Source organism: Gossypium raimondii, unplaced genomic scaffold, assembly GCF_025698545.1.
Source record: "Gossypium raimondii isolate GPD5lz unplaced genomic scaffold, ASM2569854v1 Contig00114, whole genome shotgun sequence".
Classification (NCBI taxonomy): domain Eukaryota; kingdom Viridiplantae; phylum Streptophyta; class Magnoliopsida; order Malvales; family Malvaceae; genus Gossypium; species Gossypium raimondii.
In genome coordinates this window covers 1-9,443 of record NW_026291273.1, presented here as the reverse complement: position 1 = coordinate 9,443, position 9,443 = coordinate 1, and the positions used below count along the sequence as shown (strand labels likewise).

Here is a 9,443-nt window from a genome sequence, read left to right as displayed (position 1 = left end):
AAAATGCAACTAAAAAATTATATGAAAAAATGGGAGGGTGCAACCGAGGACTTCCTGTGAGGTCACTCATCCCAAGATTACTATCGCCTAAGCACGCTTAATCATGAGTTCGATGCGATCCTATGGGTATTAGCTGGTCGGTATCGCATCCGCCAACTCTCGCGTAATCCATTCATATAAAGGCTGACCTTATCGAATTATGTACCGAATTTAAAATGCAAATTGACTAAATATCGCTTTCAAATTGTTTATTTCACAAAACGCAATAACGATTGAAAGTTACACCACGCCGAAAATGCAACTAAAAAATATTATATGAAATAAAATGGAGGGCGCAACACGAGGAGATTCCTGCGAGGTCACCCAACCTAGTACTATTTCTCACTTGGCACGCTTTTAATCATGAGTTCCATGGTATCCGGCATTAGTGTCGGTATGATCGCACCTCCGCCAACTTCAAGCTAATCTATTCATATAAAGGTCCCTTATCGCGTTGCTGCAACCGAATTTAAATGCAAATTGACCAAATATCGCTTCAAATTGTTTATTTCACAAAACACAAATAACGAATGAGTTACACCAAAATTTTATGAAATAAAATGGAGGTAAAAATAAGAATGGCGAGGACTTCCCGTGAGGTCACCCATCCTAGTACTACTCTCGCCCAAGCACGCTTAATCATGAGTTCGATGATCCGGCGTATTAGTGGCTGTATGATCGCACTCGCCAACTCCCTACGCAATCTATTCATATAAAGGTCAGCCTCTATCGCAGCTTGGCGTACGAATTTAAATGCAAATTCACCAAATATCGCTTCAAATTGTTTATTTCACAAAACGCAAATAACAATCGAGTAACACCACGCCGAGAAAATGCAACTAAAAAATATTATATGAAATAAAATGAGGGGTAACACGAGGACTTCCTGCGAGGTCACCCAACCTAGTACTACTCGCCCAAGCACGCTTAATCATGGAGTTCTGATGGGATCCGCATTAGTGCCGGTATGATCGCACTCGTCAACTCTGGTGCTAATCTATTCATATAAAGGCCCCTTTATCGTAGCTTGGCGCTCAATTTAAAATGCAAATTGAATCAAATATCGCTTCAAATTGTTTATTTCACAAAACGCAATAACGAATGAGTTACACCACGCCGAGAAAATGCAACTAAAAAAAATTTATGAAATAAAATGGAGGGGTGCAACACGAGGATTCTCCTGTGAGGTCACCCATCCTAGTACTATCAGCCGCCCAAGCACGCTTTCACATGAGTTCGGATGGATCCGGCATTAGTGTCGGTATGATCGCGCCCGCCAACTCTCACAAGCAATCTATTCATATAAAGGATGCCCTTTATCGTCAGTTGCGCCCTCAATTTAAATATAAATTCAACCAAATATCGCTTCAAATTGTTTATTTCACAAAACGCAAATAACGAATGAGTTACACCACGCCGAGAAAATGCAACTAAAAAAACATTATATGAAATAAATGAGGGTGCAACACGAGATTCTCAGAGGTCACCCATCCTAGTATACTATCGCCAAGCACGCTTAATCGCGTGGAGTTCGGATGGGATCCGGCATTAGTGTTGGTATGATCGCACCTGGCCAACTCCCGCGCAATCTATTCATATAAAGGTCACCTTCTCATCGCAATTGCGCCAATTTAAATGCAAATTCACCAAATATCGCTTTCAAATTGTTTATTTCACAAAACGCAAATAACGTATTGATGTATACACCACGCCGAGAAAATGCAACTAAAAAACATTATATGAAATAAAATGGGAGGTGCAACACGAGACTTCCTGCGAGGTCACCCAACCTAGTACTACTCGCCAAGCACGCTTAGTCATGAAGTTCGATGGATATCCGGCATTAGTGCCGGTATGATCGCACTGGCCAACTCTTCAAGCAATCTATTCATATAAAGGTCGCCTTTATCGTCAATTCTTGTCAATTTAAAATGCAAATTGACCAAATATCGCTTCAAATTGTTTATTTCACAAAACACAAATAACGATTGAGTTACACCACGCCGAAAATGCAACTAAAAAAATTATATGAAATAAAATGGAGGTGCAACACGAGGACTTCCTGCAGAGGTCACCCATCCTAGTACTACTTCGCCCAAGCACGCTTAATCTGCAGAAGTTCGATGGGGATCCGGCATTAGTGTCGGTATGATCGCATCCACCAACTCTTGCACATCTATTCATATAAAGGTCATTTATTATCGTAGCTTGCGCCAATTTAAAATGCAAATTGAGCAAATATCGCTTCAAATTATTTATTTAACACAACTAAAATAACGAATGAGTTACACCAATGGCCGAGAAAATGCAACTAAAAAACATTATATGAAATAAAATGGGAGGGTGCAACACGGGATTTCCTCAGAGGTCACCCATCCTAGTACTACTCGCCAAGCACCCTTAGCTACGAGTTCGATGGGATCCGGCAGTATTAGTCGGTATGATCGCACTGCCAACTCTTGCGCATCTATTCATATAAAGGTCGCCTTTATCGCAGCTTGCGCCAAATTTAAAAGCAAATTCACCAAATATCGCTTCAAATTGTTTATTTCACAAAACGCAAATAACGTATTGAGTTACACCACGCCGAGAAAATGCAACTAAAAAATTTTATGAAATAAAATGGAGGGTGCAACACGAGGACTTCCTGTGAGGTCACTCATCCCAAAGATTACTCGTCGCCCAAGCACGCTTAATCATGAGTTCATGCGATCCGGCATTAGTGCCGGTATGATCGCACTGGCCAACTCTTGCAGTTAATCCATTCATATAAAGGATGCCCTTATCAGTAGCAAGGCCAATTTAAATGCAAATTGACCAAATATCGCTTTCAAATTGTTTATTTCACAAAAACGCAAATAACGTATTGAGTTACACCACGCCGAGAAAATGCAACTAAAAAAATATTATATGAAATAAATGGGAGGGTGCAACACGAGACTTCCTGCGAGGTCACCCAACCTAGTACTACTCTCGCCAAGCACGCTTTAATCATGGAGTTCGATGGGATCCGCAGCATTAGTGCCGGTATGATCGCACTCGCCAACTCTGCGCAATCTAATCATATAAAGGTCTCTCTTATCGCAGCTTGCGCCAAATTTAAAAAGCAAATTCGACCAAATATCGTTTCAAATTGTTTATTTCACAAAACGCAAATAACGATTGAGTTACACCACGCCGAGAAAATGCAACTAAAAAACATTATATGAAATAAAATGGAGGTGCAACACGAGGACTTCCCTGAGGTCACTCATCCCAAGATTACTATCGCCAAGCACGCTTAATCATGGAGTTCGATGGGATCCGGTGCATTAGTGCTGGGTATGATCGCACTCGCCAACTTCTTGCTAATCTATTCATATAAGGTCGCCTTTATCGCAGCTATGCCGAATTTAAATGCAAATTCGACCAAATATCGCTTCAAATTGTTTATTTCACAAAACGCAAATAACGATTGAGTTACACCACGCCGAAAATGCAACTAAAAAATTATATGAAATAAAATGGAGGGTGCAACACGAGATCTTCCCAGAGGTCACCCATCCTAGTACTACTCTCGCCAAGCACGCTTAATCATGGAGTTCTTCGATGGGATCCGCAGCATTAGTGCCGTATGATCGCACCCGGCCAACTCTTGCACAATCTATTCATATAAAGTGCGCCTTTATTAGAAGTTGGCGCCGAATTTAAATGCAAATTCGAGCAAATATCGCTTCAAATTATTTATTTAACACAACGAAAATAACGAATGAGTTACACCACGCCGAGAAAATGCAACTAAAAAAACATTATATGAAATAAAATGGAGGGGCAACACGAGGACTTCCTCCCAGAGGTCACCCATCCTAGTACTACTCTCGCCAAGCACGCTTTAGTCATGAGTTCGATGGGATCCGGCATTAGTGCCGGTATGATCGCACTGGCCAACTCTCACGCAATCTATTCATATAAAGGTCGCCTTTATCGCAGCTGCGCCTCAAATTTAAAAGCAAATTCACCAAATATCGCTTCAAATTGTTTATTTCACAAAACGCAAATAACGAATTGAGTTACACCACGCCGAGAAAATGCAACTAAAAAAATTATATGAAAAAATGAGGGGTGCAACCGAGGACTTCCTGCAGAGGTCACTCATCCCAAGATTACTATCGCTCAAGCACGCTTAATCATGGAGTTCGATGGGATCCGGCATTAGTGCTGGTATGATCGCATCTGGCCAACTCTCAAGCAATCCATTCATATAAAGGTTTAACCTTATCGTAGCTATACCGAATTTAAATGCAAATTGACTCAAATATCGCTTCAAATTGTTTATTTCACAAAACGCAAATAACGCATTGAGTTACACCAATGCCGAGAAAATGCAACTAAAAAAATATATGAAATAAAATGAGGGGTGCAACACGAGGACTTCCTGCATGAGGTCACCCAACCTAGTACTACTCGCCAAGCACGCTTAATCATGAGAGTTCATGACGGATCCGCATTAGTGCCGGTATGATCAAACCCGCCAACTCTTGCGCAATCTAATCATATAAAGGTCGCCCTTTATCGCAGCTTGGGCGCCAAATTTAAAAGCAAATTCGACCAAATATCGCTTCAAATTGTTTATTTCACAAAACGCAAATAACGATTGAGTTACACCAACGCCGAGAAAATGCAACTAAAAAATATTATATGAAATAAAATGGGAGGTGCAACACGAGGACTTCCTCAGAGGTCACCCAACCAAGTATTACTATCGCCAAGCACGCTTAATCATGTGAGTTCGATGGGATCCGGCATTAGTGTCGGTATGATCGCACCCGCCAACTCATGCGCATCCATTCATATAATAGTACGACCCTTATCGCTAGCTTGCTACAAATTTAAAAAGCAAATTCGACCAAATATCGCTTTCAAATTGTTTATTTCACAAAACGCAAATAACGTATTGAGTTACACCACGCCGAGAAAATGCAACTAAAAAAATATTATATGAAATAAAATGAGGGGTGCAACACGAGGACTTCCCATGAGGTCACTCAACCTAGTACTACTATCGCCCAAGCACGCTTAATCATGAGTTCGATGCGATCCGGCATTAGTGCCGTATGATCGCACTCGCCAACTCTCAAGCGCAATCTATTCATATAAAGGTCGATTCCTTATCGTTAGCTATTACCGAATTTAAATGCAAATTCGACCAAATATCGCTTCAAATTGTTTATTTCACAAAACGCAAATAACGAATGAGTTACACCACGCCGAGAAAATGCAACTAAAAAATATTTTATGAAATAAAATGGGAGGGCAACACCGAGGACTTCCCGAGGTCACCCATCCTAGTACTATCACGCCAAGCACGCTTTAATCATGGAGTTCGGATGATCCGGCATTAGTGTTCGCATGATCGCACCACAACTTCATGCGTTAATCTATTCATATAAAGGTCGCCCTTATCGCAGCATGGCCAATTTAAATGCAAATTCACTCAAATATCGCTTCAAATTGTTTATTTCACAAAACGCAAATAACGAATGAGTTACACCACGTCGAGAAAATGCAACTAAAAAAACATTATATGAAATAAATGGAGGGTGCAACAGAGGACTTCCTGTGAGGTCACCCATCCTAGTACTACTCTTCGCCCAAGCACGCTGATCATGAGTTCGATGGGGATCCGGCAGCATTAGTGGTGGTATGATCGCACCTGGCCAACTCCCTTATGGGTAATCTATTCATATAAGGTCGCCTTATCGCTGCTATGTCGAATTTAAATGCAAATTCGACCAAATATCGCTTTCAAATTGTTTATTTCACAAAACGCAAATAACGTTAAAGTTACACCACGCCGAGAAAATGCAACTAAAAAACATTATATGAAATAAAATGGGAGGTGCAACACAGGACTTCCTGTGAGGTCACCAACCTAGTACTACTTCTCGCCAAGCACGCTTAACCGCTGGAGTTCGATGGGATCCGCATTAGTGCCGGTATGATCGCACCCGCCAACTCTTGCAATCTATTCATATAAAGGTCGCTTCATCGCTGCCATACCTAATTTAAATGCAAATTGACTCAAATATCGCTTTCAAATTGTTTATTTCACAAAACACAAATAACGAATGAAGTTACAACCAAAATTTTATGAAATAAAATGGGAGGTGCAACACGAGACTTCCTCAGAGGTCACCCATCCTAGTACTACTTCTCACCCAAGCACGCTTTAACTGAAGTTCGATGGGATCCGGCATTAGTGCCGGTATGATCGCACCCGCCAACTCTGGCAGCAATCTATTCATATAAAGGTCGCCTTTATCGCAGCTGCTAAGGCCAAATTTAAATGCAAATTCCACCAAATATCGCTTCAAATTGTTTATTTCACAAAACACAAATAACATTGAGCCCCACCACGCCGAGAAAATGCAATCTAAAAAATTATATGAAATAAAATGAGGGTGCAACACGAGGACTTCCCATGAGGTCACCCATCCTAGTACTACTCTCGCCAAGCACGCTTAATCATGGAGTTCGACGGATCCGGCATTATAACGGTATGATCGCACCCGCCAACTCTCGCCCAATCCATTCATATAAAGGTCGACCTTATCGCAGCTTGCAACCGAATTTAAATGCAAATTCGACCAAATATCGTTTCAAATTGTTTATTTCACAAAACGCAAATAACGATTGAGTTACACCACGCCGAGAAAAATGCAACTAAAAAATATTATATGAAATAAAATGGAGGGTGCAACACGACTTCCTGTGAGGTCACCTAACCTAGTACTACTCTCGCCAAGCACGCTTTAATCATGAGTTCGATGGGATCCGCATTAGTGCCGGTATGATCGCACTCACAACTTCATGCTAATCTATTCATATAAAGGTCGCCTTTATCAAGGTCAACTTCAAGTTTAAAAGCAAATTCGACCAAATATCGCTTCAAATTGGTTATTTCACAAAACGCAAATAACGTATTGAGTTACACCACGCCGAGAAAATGCAACTAAAAAATTATATGAAAAAATGGAGGTGCAACCGAGGACTTCCTGCGAGGTCACCCATCCCAAGATTACTATCGCCAAGCACGCTTAATCATGAGTTCGATCAGCGATCCGGCATTATTAGCTGGTATGATCGCACTCGCCAACTCAAGAATCCATTCATATAAAGGTCATCTTTATCGCAGCTTGCGCCGAATTTAAATGCAAATTCGACTAAATATCGCTTCAAATTGTTTATTTCATAAAACGCAAATAACGATTGAGTTACACCACGCCGAGAAAATGCAACTAAAAAATATTATATGAAATAAAATGGGAGGGTGCAACACGAGGACTTCCAAGAGGTCACCCAACCTAGTACTACTCTCGCCAAGCACGCTTAATCATGAGTTCTGATGGGATCCGGCATTAGTGCTGTATGATCGCACCGTCCAACTCTCATGTTAATCTATTCATATAAAGGTCGCCTTTATCGCAGCTTGCGCCGAATTTAAATGCAAATTCGACCAAATATCGCTTCAAATTGTTTATTTCACAAAACGCAAATAACGAATCGAGTTGCACCATCACCGAGAAAAATGCAACTAAAAAAAATTTATGAAATAAAATGGAGGGTGCAACACGAGACTTCCCAGAGGTCACCCATCCTAGTACTACGCACGCCAAGCACGCTAATCGCGGAGTTCTCATGGGATCCGCAGCATTAGTGCCGGTATGATCGCTACCCGCCAACTTCATAATCTATTCATATAAAGGATGCCCTTATCGTCGCATAGGCGAATTTAAATGCAAATTGGACCAAATATCGCTTGAAATTGTTTATTTCACAAAACGCGAAATAACGAATGAGTTACACCACGCCGAGAAAATGCAACTAAAAAACATTATATGAAATAAAATGGAGGGTGCAACACGTAGACTTCCTGCGAGGTCACCCAACCTAGTACTACTCGCCAAGCACGCTTTTGATCATGAGTTCGATGGGATCCGCATTAGTGTCGTATGATCGCACTCCGCCAACTCTTTGCGCAATCTATTCATATAAAGGTCGCTTTTATCGCTGTTATGCCTAATTTAAATGCAATTGACCAAATATCGCTTCAAATTGTTTATTTCACAAAACACAAATAACGAACGAAGTTACACCAAAATTTTATGAAATAAATGGGAGGTGCAACACGAGATTTCCTGTGAGGTCACCCATCCTAGTACTACTCTCGCCAAGCACGCTTAATCATGAGTTCTGGGATCCCTGGCATTAGTGCCGTATGATCGCACTCGCCAACTCTCGCAAGCAATCTATTCATATAAAGGTCGCCTTATCGTAGCTGGCGCCAATTTAAATGCAATTGACCAAATATCGCTTTCAAATTGTTTATTTCACAAAACACAAATACCCATTGCAAGTTACACCACGCCGAGAAAATGCAACTAAAAAATTATATGAAATAAAATGGAGGTGCAACACGAGATTCCCTGCGAGGTCACCCATCCTAGTACTACTCTCGCCAAGCACGCTTAATCATGGAGTTCGACGATCCTGCATTAGTGTTGGTATGATCGCACCCACCAACTCTTGCCCAATCCATTCATATAAAGGTCAGCCTTATCGCAGTAGCATACGTCGAATTTAAATGCAAATTCGACCAAATATCGCTTCAAATTGTTTATTTCACAAAACGCAAAATAACGATTGAGTTACACCACGCCGAGAAAATGCAACTAAAAAAATATTATATGAAATAAAATGGAGGGTGCAACACGAGGACTTCCTCAGAGGTCACCCAACCTAGTACTACTCTCGCCAAGCACGCTTAATCATGGAGTTCGATGGGGATCCTGCGTATTAGTGCCGGTATGATCGCACCTGGCCAACTTCGCACCTAATCATATAAAGGTCGCCTTTATCGCAGCTTGCGCCAAATTTAAAAAGCAAATTCACCAAATATCGCTTCAAATTGTTTATTTCACAAAACGCAAATAACGATTGAGTTACACCACGCCGAGAAAATGCAACTAAAAATTATATGAAATAAAATGGAGGGTGCAACCGAGGACTTCCTGTGAGGTCACTCATCCCAAGATTACTATCGCCTAAGACGCTTAATCATGGAGTTCGATGCCATCCAAGGCATTAGTGCTCGTATGATCGCAGACGCCAACTTCGCGTTAATCCATTCATATAAAGGCGACCCTTATCGGCAGCTATGCGCCTAATTTAAATGCAAATTGACCAAATATCGCTTTCAAATTGTTTATTTCACAAAACGCAAATAACGCATTGAGTTACACCACGAGAAAAATGCAACTAAAAAATATTATATGAAATAAAATGGGAGGTGCAACACGAGGACTTCCAAGAGGTCACCCAACCTAGTACTACTTCCGCCAAGCACGCTTAATCATGGAGTTCGG

At 41.1% G+C, this 9,443-nt stretch overlaps 6 pseudogenes; all 6 read right to left on the bottom strand.

Annotated features, from left to right (window-relative positions):
- Positions 1 to 904: 904 nt before the first annotated feature.
- On the bottom strand, positions 905 to 1,018 carry LOC128036948 (5S ribosomal RNA; annotated as a pseudogene).
- Positions 1,019 to 2,963: 1,945 nt separating this feature from the next.
- On the bottom strand, positions 2,964 to 3,080 carry LOC128036950 (5S ribosomal RNA; annotated as a pseudogene).
- A 466-nt stretch (positions 3,081 to 3,546) lies between these two features.
- Positions 3,547 to 3,664, bottom strand: LOC128036945 (5S ribosomal RNA; annotated as a pseudogene).
- Positions 3,665 to 6,476: 2,812 nt separating this feature from the next.
- On the bottom strand, positions 6,477 to 6,589 carry LOC128036946 (5S ribosomal RNA; annotated as a pseudogene).
- Positions 6,590 to 7,345: 756 nt separating this feature from the next.
- On the bottom strand, positions 7,346 to 7,458 carry LOC128036949 (5S ribosomal RNA; annotated as a pseudogene).
- A 1,321-nt stretch (positions 7,459 to 8,779) lies between these two features.
- LOC128036947 (5S ribosomal RNA) lies at positions 8,780 to 8,897 on the bottom strand (annotated as a pseudogene).
- Between the last annotated feature and the right edge of the window lie 546 nt (positions 8,898 to 9,443).